The sequence below is a fragment of the Rhagoletis pomonella genome, unplaced genomic scaffold, assembly GCF_013731165.1.
Source record: "Rhagoletis pomonella isolate Grant_MI unplaced genomic scaffold, Rhpom_1.0 Rhpom_scaffold_00009, whole genome shotgun sequence".
In the NCBI taxonomy this organism is placed as follows: Eukaryota; Metazoa; Arthropoda; class Insecta; order Diptera; family Tephritidae; genus Rhagoletis; species Rhagoletis pomonella.
In genome coordinates this window covers 18728725-18749643 of record NW_023458563.1, presented here as the reverse complement: position 1 = coordinate 18749643, position 20919 = coordinate 18728725, and the positions used below count along the sequence as shown (strand labels likewise).

Genomic DNA, 20919 nt, shown 5'->3' with positions numbered 1-20919 from the left:
TAAAAATGTGGGAATGTATGTCAATAGATTATGTACGAAAGTATCTTAATAATTGCATGTACATATGCATATATTTATGTGAAGTATTATATTAGGGCAGCATTTAAAACAACAAATAGAATTGATTACATACATAAGCATAGATTATGGAATGAATTATTTTTTAGAGTTATATTCATACATGTGTACACACATAACATGCATATTTATATATGTTTGTATGTACGTATTTATGTATATATGCATTTATATATGTATGTACATATGCATGTATTTTGTCTTTACAGAGAAAAGTAAGTAACGAAGATATTATAATCGTTTGTGCCGCAGAAACAAAAAACAAGTAAGCACTTGCTAACACCCCCAAAATAGTTTTCTACTTGTAGCAGTTATGCTGTATACCTGAATGACATATAGTCCTTGGTGAAAAAATTAATTTGTGGCCTGTTGTTCAAGGACATGTGTACATATGTATGCATGTATATATGGATATGTAGACATGGGAAAATTTGCGTAAACAAAGAATAGAGACCGGTTCGCATATAACTTTGGCGTTGCGTCGAATTTCAAAGCAGCCGTCCACATATCCAAAATTTGGCAACGCTAAGGCCAACACAAAGCAGAAAGATCGCTGCGTCGGTCGCCAGCTGTTGCAAATAAATAAAATTAAATGAAATGTTTTTTCCTTTGAATCAAATGAAGGCAAGAAATATATTTTTCATGCTATTATTGATATGAAATATTAATTTATTTCTCGTTAATATGTTAATTTAGTGGCCAAAGTAGTCTCTGTCAAGCTTCATTGTAGAACGCATACTTTTAACGTGCGTTCTGTCAAACCAACGCCAACTACAAAGTCAACGCGAAAGTTCTATGTGGACCAGCCTTAATTATCAAATAGTAGTTTGTATTATCCTACATACATATATATGTATGGGGCTAAACCAGGAATATTCATTTGAAAATGCTGATGTCCTACTTATTTATGAAATGAAAGACAAAATAATGATTTTTATAAATATTATGTTCTCATTTATACATATGTAACATAGTTACTTAGTCAAATTGCTTAGTAATTACTTGTATGTAAGAATACAACAACAAATTATTTATCAGAAGCATTGCCCCTTGCATATTGAAAAAAAGTAATAAAAGCTCTCAAAAAAGCAAAATCGCTACAGCGAAAAAAATGTTTGAAAAACCTCATAAATTCAAATCCGCATAAAAAAGAACCACATAAAAAGAGACCTAAGTGAATAAGTTGAAATTTTATAAGCTATTGAAAATTAAAAAAACTATACCTACATATACTACGTTTATACGTAAGCTATTTGCAAATAAAAATAATTTGCAAATACCTAACTCACTGTTTATTCGATGGTGAAAAATTCTTTTTTAATATTGCCTGATTATAAAAAGGCAATAATATGACAATCGAAAACGAAAATAAAGTTAAAACTGGCAACGTCTTGATTATAAAAAGGCAATAAGATGACAATCGTAAAAGAAAATAAACCTAAGAATGGCGGCGTCTTGCGCTTATTTGCAAATAGTAGCACTAATCAATACTTATTTGCGTGATTTAGTTATTTGCAAATAAAAAGTTAACTCAGCGTTTATACGGCAAATTTTACCATTTTGCAAATTGTTATTTGCGAATAATACGTGCGTATAAGTACATAGTAATATATATGTATGCACATATGAGCCTACCTAGTAGATAAAACTGGCAAAAATAGAACGCATCTATTCTTCTGTGCATGAAAATATATACATAAATAAATACATACATATGTGTATATATGTATGTATATACATATCTACATGTGTGCATACAATCGTTTGCTCTAAATTCTTAGTTGATGCAATTTTTATCCCATACATTTTTGCTGACCAAACAACCCGTTTGCCTGTCTAATCTGCTTGCCTCATTTGCCTCGCTCGTTTACTCGCCTCGCTCGTCTGCTGCTGCAAATGAGTGCCTCGCTCGCAACGCCCCTCTCGCGAGGGCAGACCTAATGAGGCCCTCATTTGCTTGCCGCTCTACTCTTGCGCCGCCCTCGTTTGCTTACTCGCTCGCTGGCTACTCATCGCGTGCGCTCGTACCTAACGAGTGCTCATTTGCAAACAGCCTCGCGTGTTCCTCGTGAGTTGCGCTAACTCAGAGCAAACTAACGAGCGAGCGAGGGGCTAAAATGAGGCAAATCCGAACCCTGGTAGAGATGCTACCTTAAGACTGTCCCCTACGACCACCTTCCTTCGTAATTTAAAGTCAAAGCGTAAGATAATATTATTTATTTCCAGCGGAAATGTTCAACGGCTGGCTATAAAGAGAATCGAATATTATTTGTCAAGGGTCTGTTGAAAAAACTGGATGAATCTACTTCTTCTTAGTGTAATTATTTTTTTTCCTCATAAAACTTATTATTCTTAGGTTCCGTGTTTATTTAATTTTTTATTTTTATTTATTTATTTATTTATTCATTCAAATAGTAATCTAGAAATACAAAATTTCTTACAGACTACATAGAACTAACTATATTTGCAACAATTATATGTACATACATAATAAGTAGTTATTTAAAAAATTGATTGAGCGATAATTTGAAATTATATTTACACAGAGAAAATGATACAGGTAAAACGCAAGTTTTTAAAAGAAATTGTAAAATAAAAGTTTTTGAAATAATTTTACTGCGTACAAAATAAAAAATACAGTATTTGTATTTACGACTTTAAAACGAAACATTCGCAAAACAAAAACGATCGTTGTAATATATTCACTTATTTACTGAGGAGAACAGATAAAATTAAAGAAATAACGGAAAAAATTCGTATTTTCAAAACTAAAATGAAACATTTGAGGATTTTCTCCCAACGAATTGTAGTGCGACACACTTTTCAACAAGTAAAATAAAACTATACACTTTTAAAAAAAAAAATTTAATTTATTTTCAGTCAATTAAGTATGAAAAATATTTAAAACTAAAATGTTTTGCATTAGAATTTAAGAAGCTACCTAGCTATAATGAAAAACATTTCATATGTTTGCATCATTTGTCGAAAAAATTGTGTTGATACAAATAAGTTACTTCAATCTTCAAAAAAGGTAATGAAGTATATACAAACAATACCGCCATTCTAACCACCTAACTAAATACATGGAAGGGACATTGGTGATACGGTGGACTTCTTGGACCGAAAAAAGCTTTGGTAAGAATAATTTACAAAAATAAATTCTTATGAGTTATTAAATAATAATTTAAAATTTTCTTGCTTTAAATTACAGGGTTTGACCAGCGTGAAGAAAAACTAGCAGGCCCAGCGTTGAAGTAAGGCGGGAACATCTGTATGTATGTATGTATATAGTATTTGTAAAACATCTGTATTTTGTTTATTAAATTTTGTAACCAATTTATAAGTATATATGTATGTATATCAATATATTTTTGACAATGTATGTATATACCAAATGACTTGTGATTTAATAAAAATAAGATTTTAATATCATATTTAAAAATGCATATTTTTAAAATGGAAAAAAAACATTTTAGGATTTAATTTCAACATGCGCATATTCAATTATCAAACGATCGTTTTTAAAAACGATTTGAAAATTTGCGTACCAAAAACAAAAACATGGATTTTGGAAATTGAATTGAAAATTTTCGTTCTCAAAATTTAAATAAATATTGTAGGTGCAAAACCTGGGTCAAAACGTTTTTAAAAGTAAAACGTTCCATACAAATTCGGAAACGAAAATTTCTCTGTGTAGATAGCGAAAAATCAAAAGCCAAGGAATTTGAAATCTGGTTAAACTCTTTCAATGTTCTAAGCAAAGGTGCCATCGAGGCATAAACAGTTCTAACCCGCTCTAGGAAGAATAAGTCATTACTCCGAAGATTTTTTTGTGGGATATTAAAACTAATGCGCTCTAAGAGTAAGGGAGAGTCAACTATCCCGTTTATGATATCGTAAACAAAACAGAATGAAAGTATACTTCTTCTACCCTGCAAAGATTTTAAGTTTAATAATGCACATCTTGCGTTGTAAGAAGGAATCGGGTCAGCGAAGTTTAACGGTCTGAGTGCAAAACGAAGAAAATTCTTCTGAATGCGTTCGAGTCTACTGATGTGGCACTGGTGATATGGCCTCCATATAAAGACGGTATACTCCAGCTTAGACCGAACGAGTGAAACAAATAGTGACTTTAAAGTGTATGGATCCGTAAAATCGGAAGCAAAACGTCGAATGAAGGCAAGTGTAGAATAAGATTTGGCAATAACATAATTCAAATGGCCAATGTGTAAATTGTCAAAATTAGCACGCATCTAAATAAAGATAAAATGGTATGTAAATAAGTCGACAGCCAAGTTCACAAATTAAATAAGAATTAATTCAAGGTGAATTTTATATCTATTGAGGTGTGGGACTTGGCATGTAATATATGGTTAGTATAGTATGGAAAGGGCTTAACTCACATCGTAGCTGAAATACAAAAAGCCGTAACTAACTAAAAATCCAAAATTAACTTTTTGATTGATTATGATGCATTTCATCGAATCATAAGTCCCCACATCGTTTTAGGCAATACAAATATTTAGTTAGTTGTGATTTTTTGCATTTCAGCGACAATGTGAAATAAGCCATCTTAAAATAGTATTAGCGATATATATGTGGGAAATTTGAGTTCATTCGCCTCAAAAAATATATCAAAACACATTGAGCGCATGGAATGGAACAACAAATCAGATTTGATAGCTTATGGTACCGACAGCGGTGAGTAATTAATTGTGACTGCCTGCAACTAGGAAGCTCAACTAACTAATAAAAAAAACTAATTACAAGGTATTCATTACAGGCGACCCTTCCAAGGAGTCTCCCGAGAACTAAGCAAATCTGAGACCTTTATCGTCCGTGATTGCATAATTCAAATTATTATCAAAAACGGGGTATCTTTTTAACAAAATAACAAGATTTTAAACTATTTCTGCAGGCAGCCACGACTTTCAAAACAGAATTTATTCGAAATTTTCATTTCTAGAAACTAACAATTTATTTGCCATATCCACTATTATATCTTTTAGTGGAATAGAAAGACGAACACGGTTTTTTATGTCTTTATTCTTATGTCGCTATATCAGAAGTGAAGTACAAAAGAGTAAAATATAAGTAACGGAGTATTACAAAGCGATTGAGCACCTAGTGATGCACAGTTCATATTTCGGGTATTCTGTAACCATTAATCATATTAGTAATGTTGAATATATTTTAGGTACTAATCACTCAATACATAACATTTTCCCCTTTTTGTCTTAAACTTCATTAATATGTATTTTTAAATATTAGTTTATAATTTTCAATAGCTATGTGTTTTTTTTTTGTTTTTTTTTTCTTATGCATATTAGTTTAGGTAAGAGCAATACAATAATTTATTATTTTAAATTCAATTTTGTATACATATCGTTAAACAAAATATTATTGTTCTTTTGTTTTTCATAAGAAAGTTTGTTAGGCTTTTGTCTCTTGCGAGTAGATCTCCGAACAGACATGGGTGTATACCGTATTTTTGAATAGTTTTTTTGTTTAGCTAGTTCAGGATTTGATTTGGTATTTTCAATACTTTGAGGTAATTCATTAGATATCAAAGGATGATATTTGTCTAGTAATGTAGAATATCGTAACTGATTTTTATGAACAATCTTATAGAGTTTTCAATATTTATTAAATACGTATTCGAACTTATTTGTTTATGTATGGTTGCTGGAATCCATTTAACAAAGTTTTTAAAATGGTTTTTATACAATACTTTTTCCCCTTTTTTTAATATTCGTTCATTTATTTCAGATTTTTTTAAATGATTATCATTTTGAAAAACTAACGTCTTGTTTTTATTTGTATTAAACGTAACTTTTTTTAAAAAATAAGTCTACCTGGACTTTTATTTGTTGTTGTAAAAGGTGTATTGTTGTAGCACATTAAAATTTTATTTAGTTTGGTTTGAATTGGTAAAGATTTTAAACGTTCATCTGTTAAATATTTTTTTTAAACTGTTTTTGATTGTTTGTACTCCTTGTTCCGCTAACCCATTACTTTGCGGATGATAAGCGGGTGATTTCATTAGTTCAATGTTAAATTTTTTTTCGAATTGTTCAAATTGATAAGAAGAGAATGGCGGTACATTATCCGATACTAATACTTTTGGGTAACCGAAAATTCTAAAAACTGATAGCAAACTGTTGCTCAAACTAATTGCGTCTGTCTTTGGTAGATATTTGACAACAATATATTTTCTAAATGAATCAATAAAAATGTAAAACGTTTTTGATTCAAAATTAAAAAGATCTAAATGAATTCTTTCGAAAGGTTCTTTACATTGCGACCATTTACTCGAAATGTTTTCTTTTGGAATTTTTTGCGTTGACTGGCAAACAAAACAACTTTTAACATAATTTTCTATGCTTCGATCTATTTTAGGCCACCAAACTGAACTTCTTGCATGCATTTTCAATCTAAGAATACCATCGTGGTTTTCGTGCAGAACTGCAAGTACTTCGTTACGCATTTTTTCAGGTATAACCAATCTATCTCGGTAGTATAAGCAGTTATTGTCGCTGGATAAACTTTTACTTTTATGTCTGATACAATGTTTGACGGCCACTTACTTCTAACGTAACTTATAACTTTTGATAAAATTTGGTCGTTCTCAGTGTAAGTTCTGACTTTTTCTATACAAACAGGCTATTCAATTACATCTGACAAATTATGTACCGATTCTATATGAGTTTCATTTGCCAATGGCAGACGTGACATTGCATCTGCTGGTGTGTTATGTTTAGCAGGACGATACTTAAATTCATAATCATATATTGATAGTATAACTGCCCATCGCTGAAGTCTAGACGCCGTGATACTTGACGTGTCTTTATTTGGATTAAAAATTTGTTTTAATGCTTCATTGTCACTACATAATGTAATTTTATGACCGTATATGTATTTATGGAATTTTTTTAAGCCAAACATAACAGCAAGCGCCTCTCTATGTATTTGAGAATAATTACGCTCCGACGAACTTAAGGTGCTAGATGCAAATAAATTTGGGGCTTCGACCCCATTTACTAAATGAGCTAAAACTGCTCCTACGCCATATGGACTGGCGTCACACGTTACTATTATTGGTTTCTGTGGATCATACAATTCCAGTAATTTATTATTTAGAAATAGTTTTTTTTTACTTTAAAAAACAATTTCCTATTTTTGTTGACCAATTAAACTTCGAGTCTTTGCGTAGTAGACCATACAGTTCTTTTAACTCGCTTGACAAGTTTGGAATGAAACTGCTATAATAATTTATCATGCCTAGGTACGATTGCAACTGTGTTAAACTTTTGGACTAGGTGCATTAACTATAGCTTCTATTTTTTCATTATTTGGCTTTAGCCCCTTTTGTGAAATTGTATGACCAAGATAATTTATTTCTTTTTTAAAAAATGAACATTTATCCAAATTTATTTTTATATTGAATTTGTTAACTTTTTCAAATACTTGAAAAAGACGAATTTTACATTCTTCAAAACTAGATCCACCAATTTGAATATCATCTAAATAACACGACGTACCAGGAATACCTAAAAGTAATTGATCCATAACAGATTGAAAAATTGATGGCGCACTCGCCAACCCGAACGGTAATCTCGTATACTGATATAATCCCTTATGTGTATTTATAGTAACATATTTTTTTGAAGTTTCTGAAATCTTCAACTGCTGATATGCTCCTGATAAATCAATGACGCAAAAATATTTACAATTAGCAAGTTTGGCAAAAATATCGTAGATTCTAGGTAGTGGATAATGTTGGGTCTCAACAAACCTATTAATGGTAACTTTGCAATCAATGCAAATTCAAATTTTTTTTCCTGATTTAGAAACAATTACTATCGAAGAAGCATAATCACTAAAAGTTACTGGAACTAATATGCCCTCAGCACATAACCTAGATAGTTCCTCTTCCACTTGTTCCCTCAGTTTGAAAGGTACATTGTACGCTTTTCTGAATATAGGTTTGGCTTCGGGTTTAAGAATAATTTCGGCCCTAAAATGCTCAATGCATTGGTTCGAGATATTATTAAATACACATGGAAACTTTAGTGTAATTTCATTTAAGATATCATTTTCATTTTTATCTATGAAATTAATAGAGTTAAAATTTTGTCTCCAATTTGAATATAAAACATTTAACCAATTTCTACCAAGTAGAGGTTTAAAATCTCTTTCTGATTTGATTAAAATCAACTCAATAAATATTTTTCACAACAATGCAGCTTGCTTACAATAACTTCAATTTTGCCAGCGCAATTAAGATGGCAAACTGTTACAGAAATAAACTTAATTTCCACTAATTTCAATTCGAAATTTTTATAGTATTTTAAATACTTAGCTTCAGATATAATTGTAACACAACCTCCGGTATCGACTTCTAAATCCATAGCTCTCCCGCCTACCATTAGTTTTACGCATTCTGAGCTGTTAGTAGAAATACCCTTTATTTCCACATTGTCATCATTTGAAATGCTTGTGATGCTTGCTGCTTCTACCATCCCATTTACACTTTTAAGGTGAACGTTATTTTTCCGTCCGTCCGTCCTTGATTTCGATAAGCAGCGATTTGCGATGTGCCCTTTTTTATTGCATTTAAAACACGCCCAATTCTTACAAATGCACTGCTCGGCATTGTGATCTGTTTTGCCACATCGAAAACAAGGTTTGCTTGACACGTTCGATTTTTCTGAACGGCCTTCGTTATGACTTCGTGACCTACTGCGACCTTGATGCACTGCACACGTGTTATACGACTCTCCTTTGGCACCAAATTGTTTCGTCTCCCCTTCAGCCATTTCCCAATTCAGAGCAATTTCGCATGCTTTTTAAATGTTAACGCGGATTCTTTTAGAAATTTGGAACATAGCTGATTGACCCTTACACCACGCACGAATTTGTCGCGCAATGCTCTATTAAGATAGGATTCAAACTTATATTTTTCCGCCAAGTGTTTAAGTTCAACAATGAATTCCCTAATCGACTTTGACCCTTGTTCTGTTTGTAAAACTTGTACGACTCAGCTATTTCATTTACTGATGGCTCGAAGTATAATTTTGAAGCTTCCACGAGCTCAGCATATGTTTTATTACTCGGATTTTCCGGATAGAACAATCTCCTGAGCACGGAATATGCATCAGCACCAATATGCCTGATGAAAAGTGCGACCTTTTTTTGCATCCACCCCATCATTTACAATAAAAAATTGCTCGTACTCTGCAAAGTCGTTTCCCATTACATAAGGATTCATGAGGCCGAGCATTTTTGTTGTTTTTATTAAAACAGGTTTTTGCTGCGGACTTTTGTCGACTTCTGTTTCAGGCATTTACTATTACTATATTTTCCTAAAGGTTGACAATTTTTATTTTCTGATTTCACAGAATATTTTAACCCGTTTCTGTTTTTTCCTCGTCGCCAGAAATATTATATCTTTTAGTCGAATAGAAAGACGAACACGCTTTTTTATGTCTTTATTCTTAAGTCGCTATATCAGAAGTGAAGTACAAAAGAGTAAAATATAAGTAACGGAGTATTACAAAGCGATTGAGCACCTAGTGATGTAAAATACATATTTCGGGTATTCTGTAACCATTAATCATATTAGTAATGTTGAATATATTTTAGGTACTAATCACTCAATACATAACATCCACCTATTCACAACCTCGCTATAAGCGCATATTTTTCAAACCAGTCACAGAAGACAGGATTAAAAATAAACTAAAAAACAGAAATCGAAAAACGCTGATTTCGTAACAGGTTCTCCAAATTCTGAAACAATCAAAAGAATTGATGCTCCGAATTGGAACACAACGGTGTTTAAGCGGCGATCTTGCAATTATGCTAGATTGTGAAGATGAAAGTCAGGAGGACACATCCGACATTTGCAGCCCTGATGCAATTCCCAAAAAGGAACTGTTGCACCGCAATAAAAAAAGAAACATAACTGAAAGTCCTCTCAACTGGTGCAGCGTTAATCGAAAAGAATTTACAATGTTGTCAAGTTTCAAGTTTGTCGCCTCGAGCGAATAGTTATTTAGTGGCGCAGGTTTGATTTACGACCCGTTAGGAATCAGGTTGTAACCCGAAAAGGCAGCAAAATTACTCTTTCTTAAATACAATGTTCCAATTTTTTAATTGAAGTACTAAATAAAAAAAAAAAACATTATTAAAAATTAGTAACTTTTCCATTTTTTAATTGCCTAAATCCCCTAATGTACTCACCAAAATTATTTCTTAAAAATATTTGACATCCGCATTCGCATTCGCATCCGCGGATGTTAGCTTTTAAACATCCGCATTCGCATCCGCGGATGTCTAAAATTCCACATTCGCAACATCGAATAACGATCGCTTAAAATCGATCTCAGATTTGTACTTGCGCTGTAGAAATTTTAGGTCAATGTTATGTAGTTTGACTATTGTCAATTAAATCTAATGCTTTGTATTGCATGCGCTCCACGTTTTGCGTTTTCAATCTCATACATTTTTTATAATCAGCCTTATCATGAGTTTCATTTTCGCCCGAAGTCGTTCACTTTTTACTTTTCGCTTAATATACATTTCGGCCGAAAATTTTTCGCCTTCGAACATAATTTTCCTTTATCGGCAACACTAATTCCGAGCGAAAAAATAGCCATTTAAAAAAAATATTTTCCCTATTAATTGAGAAGCGAAACAAATTCTTATATCCAAAATTTAAGTATTTACTGTTTTGTATAAAATATATGAATAACAAAGAACAATAACAAAAGCTGTATACGTGTATTCCAGGAGTAAAACAATCGATAAAATTCAAAGCGAAATACTATTAAGTAGAATGCAGGAAAAACCGGATATTGCTAGAGGATTCGTTAGGGAAAATAAAGAAAATGTGACTGAGTTTTGGAAACAGCTGACATTGCAACTGAACAGCTCGGGGCCTCCAATGAAAAACGTGTCGGAATGGAAAAAGGTAAAACCTTTACTAAATACGTATACAAATGTTCTCAGGACATAATTTTAATACCCAAAATAGGCTTGGGGTGACCAAAAGCGATACGTAAGAAAAAAAGTGTCATTAAATAGATGCATGGAGAGAGGAACAGGCGGAGGTCCCAACCGAACGCAAAAATTTTCGCCTTCAGAAGAGGCTATATATGAGCTGGTAGGAATGAAGGAAGCAGTGGAGGGTGTTGCAGAAGATATTGAAATTGAAGTGGTTGCGGGATGCAGTGGTAGTAACGCCATCACTAATGATGAAGAAATCGATCAAAGCCACGACGCAATACGAATCAACTATCAACGAACTGGGAGAAGATATAGTAAAATGTCCACCCAGGAAGTTGTTCAGAAAGAGCTAGAAACGCAAGCAGAACTAAGTTCAAAGGTGTCTGAAGGCGTTTCAAATCGTTAGAGCGGCTTAATAATACGCAAAAATGCATGCAATTAGCAGAGATGAAGTGACATAACATGGCGATCGAAACATTGACAAAAGAAAGAAATGATGAAAAACTAGAAATAATGCGTGAACTGTTGCAAATAAAACGCCAAAAACTAAAGCTTTTGCGCTAACCATAATGAAGATACATACACTGCCGGCAAAAAGTATTGGCACAGCTGCTTTACAATATATGCAACAATTTTCATAGTAATATTTTTCCGCCAATTTTTTATGAAAATATGGTTCATTATACAACAAAAAACAAAAAAATATAATTTTCACACTTTGTGAAAAATTCGCGAAAATTCAGCAAACTTTCAGCAAATTTTCAACTTTTTAATCTGTTTTTTTGGAATTTTTCTGATTATGCAGATTCGTAGCCCAATCAATTTTATTGTAATAAAGTAAAAGCTGTAAGTAGCTATGAATTACAGTTGATTTTTGGTAATTTTTTCACGCAGTCTCTTCCATACAAAAAAAAATTCAAAATACCTCCAACAAAACAATTCTCAAAAATCAATGGGATTTTTGACTAACTCCGAACTTTCATTTTTTATATCAGAATTTAATGGGCTACAAAACTGCATACTCAAGAAAATTCGAGAAAGTCTGATTAAAAAGTTGAAAATTTGCATGTTCAATTTATTGAATTTTCGCGAGTTTTGCACAAAGTTTAGAAATCACATTTGTATGTTTTTTGTTGTAGAATAAACCATATTTTTATAAAAAAATTTCGGAAAAATATTACTATAAAAATTGTTGCATATATCGTGCAAAATTCGCTATGCCAATACTTTTTATCGGCAGTGTAGGGGCTGAAATTTTTCCAGAACTTTTTTTTTAGACCGACTTTGAAATTTTCATATAGAACCGAACGGAAGAATTTAATCGTTTTATTTGACACAGTCTAATATACAGTGGCGGCAGAAATAATAGACTCGCCTTACTTTGAAGAGTTTTGGCTATATTTCTTTGGTTTATTTTATGTTTAATATTTTTTTATAAAGCCCTAGGTTGTTATACAAAAAACATCATATAAATCCGGTTTTCAAACTGTATACAAAAATTATAAAAATTCGACAAATCCACCAAATTGTCAAACTTTTTATTCAGAGTTTTTAGAAAAATTTTTGGTATGCAGTTTTGTAGCCCATTAAATTTTAGTATAACAAAGGGTAAGTTTCAATTCTCTACAAAATACCGTTGATTTTTCACGATTTCTTTTGTTGACGATGCTAGGCATTCTTTTCCATATAAAAAAATTGTCCAGCACACTTTATATGGTATTTTGTAGAGAATTGAAACTTGCACTTTGTTATACTAAAATTTAATGGGCTACAAAACTGCGTACCAAAAAGTTTTAGTTTGAAACCGGATTTATATGATGTTTGTTGTATAACATCCTAGGCCTTTATAAAAAAATATTAATCTTAAAATAGACTAAAGAAATATACCCGAAATCCTTAAAAGTACAACGAGTCTATTATTTCTGCCGCCAGTGTACATACTTACATACATAAATCTCTGCATTTGTTAATTTTTTTTAATATCTATATTGAATGAATTTAAATTAAACCTTTATTATGAATTAATTTAGTTATTGACTGATTGTATTCATATTTTCGTACCTGATCGAAGCTACAACCTATGAATTTTGATATACTAATTAACGTAAGCATCATAATAAAAATTTAATTATCTATATATATATAAAATAATAGCCGTTTTCGTTGTTCGGAGTTAACTCAAAAACTACTGCATAAATTCCAGTCAAATTTTCAGAGGTTATACCTTGCATATATGGTCCTATTATAGGCTACTAGGTGGCGCTGGGGTCGAGTTATTTATAAAAGTCGTATTTATCAACTGATTTCGTTCAAATTCAAAACGTGTGCTACCTCCATGATGAGAAATACGAATGCGAAAAATAGACCTGCTAGGTGGCGCTGGTGTCGATTTATTTATAAAAATCGTATTTAATTTCTTCTTTCTTTTAAATTCAAAATGTAAGCTACCAGCATTTGCGAAAAACGGACCCGATAAAAGACTTATTTATGAACCGTTTTTTAATGCAAATTCGAAACGTTTATACTTTCAAGATTGTTTTTTTTTCATTCCAAATATGTATGTACATACATACATAAAATGATAGCCGTTTTCGTTGTTTGGACTAAACTCAAAAACCAGTCAAATTGTCAGAGGTTATACCTTGCATATATGGTCCTATTATAGCCTACTAGACAACACGATGGTGGCGCAGGAGTAGAGTTATTTATATATTTAGAGTTATATATATTCATATTTTCGTACCTGATCGAAGCTACAACCTATGAATTTTGATATACTAACTAACGTAAGCATCATAATAAAAATTTAATTATCTATATATATAAAATAATTGCCGTTTTCGTTGTTCGGAGTTAACTCAAAAACTACTGCATAAATTCCAGTCAAATTTTCAGAGGTTATACCTTGCATATATGGTCCTATTATAGGCTACTAGGTGGCGCTGGGGTCGAGTTATTTATAAAAGTCGTCTTCATGAACCGATTTCGTTCGAATTCGCAAAGTGAGCTACATACCTGTATGAAGAAAAATTCGTTTCCTAAAAATGAACCCGCTATATTTTATAAAATCTGATTGAAATTCATAATGCGTATTCATTTCATGACAAGCAGTGGTTTCGCAGAAAAGGGATCTAATGGATTGCGATGCAGCCGAAATATATAAAAACCCACACGGGGTTTGGTCTGCTTTGGCATATATTCATCTTAGATGAATTTACTTTTCATATGGCTAAATGGAGGATTCGTTTAAGTATGCATGATCGCAACAATGTGTAAGCGCACTTTTCCCTGACGCCCTCATACACCCTAAATGCGATCTTGCACCTACCTCCGATTGACGAAATTGCTCGGGGCGGCCGTTAGTACAGCAGTAAGACTCAAAGAATCCAGTTCATAAATATTAAGGTAAATTGTAAAAGTGGCAAATTGACAAGGAAAGATTCGACCACATCCGTAACAAAAGGAACATAGTAGGTATATCAATAGCTTCATTTAAACGATATTTAAGAGATAACACGACTCAATGTACGGGAAAACCTTACATCCTGTTGGGTGGGGCGAGGATTCTGGCCCTCGTATAACTGAAAACGCTCATCTGTGCTTTTTAGTTTCCTTATTGGCTTACATGGTTTACGGACCAATATTGAAGTTGCAAGATCGTTGAAGAATATTACGCACGCTTGGCAGAGATCTCACAGTTGGAAATAAAACCATCGGTAATACTCATAACATCGAAAGGAATTAGTATTCCATATGGTATTACAGCGCTACTATTCTTGGCCTATGTGTGAGGAGAATTCTGCTCTTTATTCGTTTCACTTTAAACTAAAAACGCCTTTGCTTTTAAACACTATTTTTGTATTGGCCAACGTAAAAGATCTTATTAGGCGCCACGAAGCAAGCGGGCATTGGCTAGTAAATATATACACTTCTTTATTTTTATGTTAGGTTATCAAAAAGAGTTGGTAATATCAGTACGAATGCGATGGCCTGCAGCTAAGTATCCAGAGCTCGCTACGGTAGTTTGAGTATCTTCGAAAGTGTTCATCTCATTATCGGGTTCAAATATTTCAAGATTTAATGAATCAAAATTGCTTTTATAATAAATACAAATATTATGCAATGCTACACACACATTTATTATTTGTATAGCTTTGCAGGAGCATAGAGCAATTCCCTTGCTGATAACAAGCACCTCCACCTATTTTTAAGAACACCATTTGTTCTTTCAAAAACATTTCGGCATTGGGAATGGACCTCATTAAATTTAGCGTTTCTGGATGCTGGTTCTGGCGTTCTATATGGTGTTAGGAGCCATGGCTCCAGAGGATACCCAGCTTCTCCTAAAACGAGGTTACAAAATTATGAACTCCTCATTGTATTCTTATCGAATGCAAGTAAATAGTACCTAATAACCAAACGTTGTTGGAACTCTGTAAATCATGTTGCTCCATTTTTGATCTCAAGTCACTAACATTCCATATAAAGGAGTCGTGGCATGCTCCCGCGTGCGTAGCATCAACAAAGCGAATCCTCAGTTGATTATCGCAAACCTACAAATAAAAACATGCAGATATATGTACATATCGTCGTTTAAAGTACAAAACCGCGAATCAACAAAATGCAAAACCACCTATCAAGATAATGAAAATCCGCGTGTGTGAGGTTGCACAAATTATTCTCTGGAGAGTAAAAACACTCATATTTCAAAATGGTCCTCTTTTTTGTAAAGCAATTGCATTTTCGGCTAGTATATTTCAGGACGAATGGATGAGGATTGAGCCTAGAGCTTGTGCGAGCAAATCCAATTTTTGGCGGCAAATGTCAGTTACGCGGTTTTGCAGAATGACGATACGCGATTTTGTACTTTAAACGACGATATGTACGTGTGCCACATGCAATAAAACTCACCAGCATAGCATTTATACTACATTTTCCTTTTCTGTTATAAAACAAATGCTTGTTTGTCGACGGGGAAGTGATATTTACATGAGTCCCGTCAATACAATTTACAATGCCGGGAATTCTGAATTTTATGTAAAAGTCTTGAGAAATTCTACGTTGTTCTTCCAGCGTAGGCCATTTTACCCACTGTGAGCATAATATGGGCTCGAAAATTCCGAGAACTTCAGACAGGACCTGACTAAAAGACGATTGTGACAGGCCCACTTCCAAATCGTTGCCGACACCTTTTTGATAGCCGCCTTCAGCGAAAAATCTCAGACACGAGCTAAGCTTCACGACTGGCGGAATAGCAAACTGTTGTCGTGATGGCGGCAATGAAGTAGTTAGCAGGTCTAATAAATATTTAAATGTTTCCTTATTGACTCTGTAATATTTCAACAAATTTCTAATTTGGTTAATAGTTCCATGATTGTTTACACTAAAATTTCCTACAAAGTCTCACGCATTTCCAAGGGGTTGGATTTATCTCTCAAGTACCTTCTTGCTGCCCGTTGATCTTCATTTGCTTCTTCCTCACATAAAAGTCGCATAGCATTTGAATTCATTTTAAATCCTTTAAAATTAAAGTTTTATGTTAGTTATTTGATAATATTAGGCTTTGTAAACAAATTTCAAAAAATGTCATTTGCATGTTCGAATTTTATGAGCAGTTTCGAAGCGAAATTGATTACGGGTGAAACTCATAATATGCGTATTCACTACGATATGGCTGAATGACTTTTGTTAAATTTCAAAATCAAAAGTTATCATAACAAATTCTAATATTTTCTACTTTTTAGTCCATTTATAAAAGCGTGGTATATTAAAAAGTTTTTTTTTTATTTTATTTTTATGTATATAGATATAGGTGTATCAAATTCCATTACTTTATCATAAGTGGTTCCAGATATAATCTTCTGCAGCAGTGCTTTCGAGCCAAATCTATTTAAAATATTTTAAAACTACCAACAGCTCTACGATTTTGTTCTCAGAGATCGTGCGAACTGAGTATTGGGATTTTCTGAGAAACCAGCCTTTCGAGCTTGTGTTTAGTATTCACGAAGTTTGACCTGCATGAAAGTAATAAAAATTGTTTAAAATTTGTGTCTAGCAACGCAAAATTATACATTTTTCACAATTCTCTGACACTTCACTACAGCATCGAAAGCTAAATTCTGTTCGACAGAAAATTCGATACTCAACGAAAATTTCAACGCGGTTGCATAGCTCATAATACGAATTTTACATTCGATCTCCGATAAACAGCGAAGATCTAAAATCGGATACAACTCATAATAAGGGAACAAGTTTCTGATACTCCTTTTTGTCTACTTCCGCGGTGAACTTAGAAAATTTCATATTCAACTGTGTAACCAGACATTTGTATGGGCATAAAAACATTAATGACTTGAAAAATATATTAAAAATTAAAAACATTTCCATAACCGTTCCTTACCATCCTTATTAATTTTTATTATAAGAGCATATTTTACGAAAACATCTGTATTCGACGGTTACAATAAATTATGTAGGGCCTGATATACTACATGATTAAAGGATGGAAAACGATAAGATTTTTTTCTTAGAAAAGGACGCTATTAGGTTGACAGGAGAGTATAAAGTGTGGTCAGAACGATGGACAAAGCGAAAAGCCATTCCAAAAATCAAGAGCAGAATTTATTGGTAAATGCAACGAATATGTTTTCCATTGATTAGCAAACGCTACTTTAGAATGAAGTTTGTAACCCTTCGCCGGTTAAAAACATGTTTGCGTAGCCATTAATGAAAAAAGTCTGATAGGTTTAGCACTTATTATAATCAAAATTCTGTATATGTTTTAAGGTTACTTAATTACATCCTTCATTTGACAAGCTTGTAAGAAAAAAATAAGTATTTATATATACATTAGTATAATTGCTTTATTACAAGGGAGTCTGTAAATAGATCTTGCACTAAATTCACAAACTGAAACTTACTAAAAGTAAAATTATATCACAAAACAGTTTACTTTGCACTTCATAATATTACTCGAACCTCTAATTGCAGGTAAAATATATGAGGGTTCAAGCTGGTTGGATGCTTGTGGGTCATATAGCTTCGATTGGTCAGTCCGTTGTGATTGGTCACTCCGCTGTGAATCAAGTTATGTGACTGTAATTTAAGGTTATTAGACAAGTTGATCCCAATCGCCCCTCCCCAAATAAAATCCTGTATCCGCCACTGTAGTTATGTTAATGTGTTTTAAAACTACGCAAATAAAATTTATCACGGAAAGAAGAATTCTCTAGATTGTTTTATTAATGGCATAAAACTGCGTGTTTTTATAATCATAATTGCTAGACATTTTAAGAGTTCGAGAATGCCAGTATCAGTATAAAAATTTTAAAGTGGAACTACCTTTTTCTTATCAGATACTAGGATCGTCGGAAGAGACTAAGGCCCATCAAAAACAGCAGAATATTCCTTTCCGAAACATCATCATTTATATTTTATTCCTAACAATGTGGCTATGCTGCTTGATACTTGTACAAATTATGAAAGTTCCAAAATGCCTGTATCCGTCAAAAAAAGTTTGAAGTGAAACTACCTTCAACTCTTTTAGAATGGGTTATACGTACATTGACCATCCGTCCTTTATTTTAAAGGACAGTTCTATATTTTAACCGTCTGTCCTTTATTATTATTTTTTTTTTAAATAAAGGACCCATTTTGTCCTTCAGAGGTAAATTTTTGAACAGAGAATATAAAATAATAAAAATGTCCCTTATAAAATATAATGACAACCTTCGCTAGTTTGTTTCGCACCTCTCTTAAGGGTTGCTATTTAATCGGTAATCTTTTTGCTAATATTGATAGAAAAATTAATATACATACCTCGAGTAAAATTCTCAAAAGAAAATAAAAAGTTGGGCGTGTTGCACGCTGAGTTTCAAAACTGACATTTAGTGTTCATAATTCACTGGAGCCTTAATTATTCACTCATTTGGTTAGTTTTTTTTTAATGAAAGCTTATAAAATTTGCAAGTGTTCAGTTGAGCCTGATTTGTAAGAATTCTTATTTTAAATTTTTTAGTGTAAAGTGCAGAAAAAGTAGCAATTTTGAAGAAAATGTATTCTACTTTCCAGTTAATAAATGTTATCTAGTAAAAACCAGTTGAAAACAATTGTTTTGTTCTCCCAAAATGGAAAAAGTCACGCAAAAGTTTGAAATTTTCACCAAAATTAATTTTTTTGGTTTTTACTAAAAATTTGGATATGCAGTTTAATAGATCATTAAATTTTATTACAATAAAGAGCAAGGTGCAAGTGTCTAAGAGTTACCGTTGATTTTTAATAATGCTCGAAGTGTTAGCAAGTGTTAGTGTTATTAAAAATCAACGCAATCTCTTACCCGCTTGCAATTTGCTTTTATTACAGGGCTGCAAACCGGTTTTGAACCGAAACGTCGCTTTTTTCGGGCTTCGAACCGAACCGTTTTTATGTGCTGCGTATGAGCTACCTCGGCCGTGGAAATTAAAGCGAAAATAAAATTTTCCTTTTTTACTTCTACGCGTTTTAACACATTTCGCGCCTTTCTCAGGGAGTACTTTACAATTATTCACATTAAACAACAACAATTACATGGTTTTAGCGCAGCGAGTTTACATTACTTTCCGAACCGTTTTTATAATGAAATGCCAAAACCGAACCGAAAACCACCCAAGAAAATGGTTCGGCTCGGTTCAAAATGAAAATCCACTAAAGCATTTTTGATGTTTTGTAATACACAGCTTTGTTTAAAAATGCAATCCGTAAGGTAGACCTGCAAAATTTCTTTTCTTTGATGGCGCCTATGTGAGTGGTAATTTCGCCTGTATAAAGAATGATTGAAATGTTTTTATATGGAATAACATCCTTAACAACGCCAGCAAAAAAATCCAAAAATCAAGACCAATTTTTAAATAACTCAAACTTGCACTTAACACATTACACTAAAATTTTATGCGCTATATAAAACTGCATACTTCGATTTTTTTTAGTTCTGATAAAAAAATTTTATACTTCCACTTTCGATTAAACTTTACTTTATACTTTCGATTAAAGTTTTAAATTTGGATTTATATGGTTGTCGTTATATAACGAGCTATACTTTTATAAAAAATTAATGAACATTAAACCAACAAAAGAAAATTAGTCAAATGTCGCACTCCTATTATTTTGACTATAGGTATACTTGTACATAAGTTAAGAGCAAGTTAAATTTCAACCTACTGAAAATGAGGATTTCAACATTAAGCCAACATTTTGAGTGTCAGTTCGAAATTCTGAGTATGCTGTTTTTGTCTAATCGACTAGGCTCACGACTTGTTCAAACCTTAAAAGAGTTTATGAACATTTTTCTAGTTTCCCATTGATTGCGTTGATTTTAAATAATTTTTTTTTTTAGGGTATTACTCATTTTCTTCCATACAACAAAAAAATTCACACATACGTTGTGTGAAAGAAAATACGTGAAAAATTGCCAAAATCAACTTAAAGTTTAAAAATTATTATTAAAAAAATTGAAACTTATATGAAACTTGCCAGAATTTTCATAATTTTGCATAAAGTACGAAACTTGGATTTATACGTTTAAAAACAAAAATAAATATTAAACAAAAAAAAAATAGCCAAAACGTGCTAAAATGTCGCGTCCCTATTTATTTTTCAGTAAAAAAGCCTTTTATTTATATATTATAGATTTGTAATATTTTTTGCAATATTTGTATCCTTTAGCATAAAAAAATTGAACCGTTTGAACCGAACCGAACCGCGATTCAGGTAGACTCATGAACCGGTTCTTGTACCGGTACAAGTTTTTTCTAAGTGGTTCGAACCACTGAACCGAACCGCACCGATTTTTGGAGT

The 20919-nt window shown here is 32.5% G+C and overlaps 1 protein-coding gene across 7 annotated transcripts in view; it reads left to right on the top strand.

Annotated features, from left to right (window-relative positions):
• Window positions 1-20919, top strand: part of LOC118745617 — a 314215-nt gene that overhangs the window by 148878 nt on the left and 144418 nt on the right. The window lies entirely within an intron of this gene.